Source organism: Mandrillus leucophaeus, unplaced genomic scaffold, assembly GCF_000951045.1.
Source record: "Mandrillus leucophaeus isolate KB7577 unplaced genomic scaffold, Mleu.le_1.0 Scaffold676, whole genome shotgun sequence".
Taxonomy (NCBI): Eukaryota; Metazoa; Chordata; class Mammalia; order Primates; family Cercopithecidae; genus Mandrillus; species Mandrillus leucophaeus.
Genome location: NW_012107319.1, coordinates 320,366 through 321,562, shown reverse-complemented (window position 1 = coordinate 321,562; position 1,197 = coordinate 320,366). Strand labels below are relative to the sequence as shown.

Below are 1,197 nucleotides of genomic sequence, written 5' to 3'. Positions count from 1 at the left end.
CAAAAGCAGTAATGTTCTGATGTTCTGGGGTTAGGACCTTAGCATATGAATTTTGGAGGGATACAGCTCAGTCCATAACCATAACAGACAACTTAACTATATTGCCATCTACAGATGATTAGTGGGTAGCTTATTGAAAAAAGAGGCTAAGCCCTGGTGTGATTCTGTCCTGTGCAGCTGTTCTCTAGAGCAGTAGTTGTTTATCTCCATCCACCTTCTCTGCCACCTGAGTGCCACCACCCCATGGAAGATTCAGTGGACATGGCAGTGAGCCCCCCGAGGCCTCAGAATTATCTTTTTGGTTGTGAACTAAAGGCCGGCAAAGATGAGCACTTTAAGGTGGATAATGGTGAAAATAAGTACCAGTTATCTTTAAGAATGGCCAGTTTAGGGCCCTGTGCAAAAGATGAATTGCTCATTGTTGAAGCAGAGGCAGTGAATTATGAAGGCAGTCGAATTAAGTAACACTGGCAACTTTGAAAACGTCTGTACAGCCAACAGTTTCGCTTGGGGGCTTTGAAGTAACACCACCCATGGTCTTACGGTCGAAGTGTGGTTCAGGGCCCGTGCATATTAGTAGCTGTGGAGGAAGATGCAGAATCAGGAAGTGGAGGAGAGTGTGAAACTCCTAACTATATCTGGAAAGTGATCTTCCCCTGGAGGTGGTAGCAACGTTCCACAGGAAAAAGTAAAACTTGATGCTGCTGAAGATGATGATGATATAATGAAGAAGATGATTTTGATGATGAGGAAACTGAAGTAAAACATTCAGTGAAGAAATCTGTAGAAGATATTCCAGCCCAAAATGCACAAAACTCAAATCAGAATGGAAGGACTCAAAACCATCAAAGCTAAGATCGAAAGGTCAAGAATCGTTCAAAAATCCGGGAAAAAACTCCTAAAACACCAGAAAAATCTAGTTCTGTAGAAGATATTGAAGCAAAAATACAAGCAAGAATAGGAGAAGATGGTTCTCTTCCCAAAGTGGAAGCCAAATTCATCAATTATGTGAAAAATTGCTTCCGGGTGACTGATAGAAGACTGTTAGAGATACCTGTGAGTGGAGGAAGTCTCTTTAAGAAAACAGTTTAAACAGGTTTTTAAAAACTTTAGGGATACATGTACAGGATGTGCAGGTTTGTTACATAGGTAAACTGGTGTCATGGGGATTTGTTGTACAGATTATTGCACCACCAG

General features: G+C 41.5%; 1 pseudogene; it reads left to right on the top strand.

Moving 5' to 3' along the window:
- The first annotated feature begins 243 nt into the window (after positions 1-243).
- Positions 244-1,197, top strand: part of LOC105555252 — a 23,278-nt pseudogene continuing 22,324 nt past the window's right edge.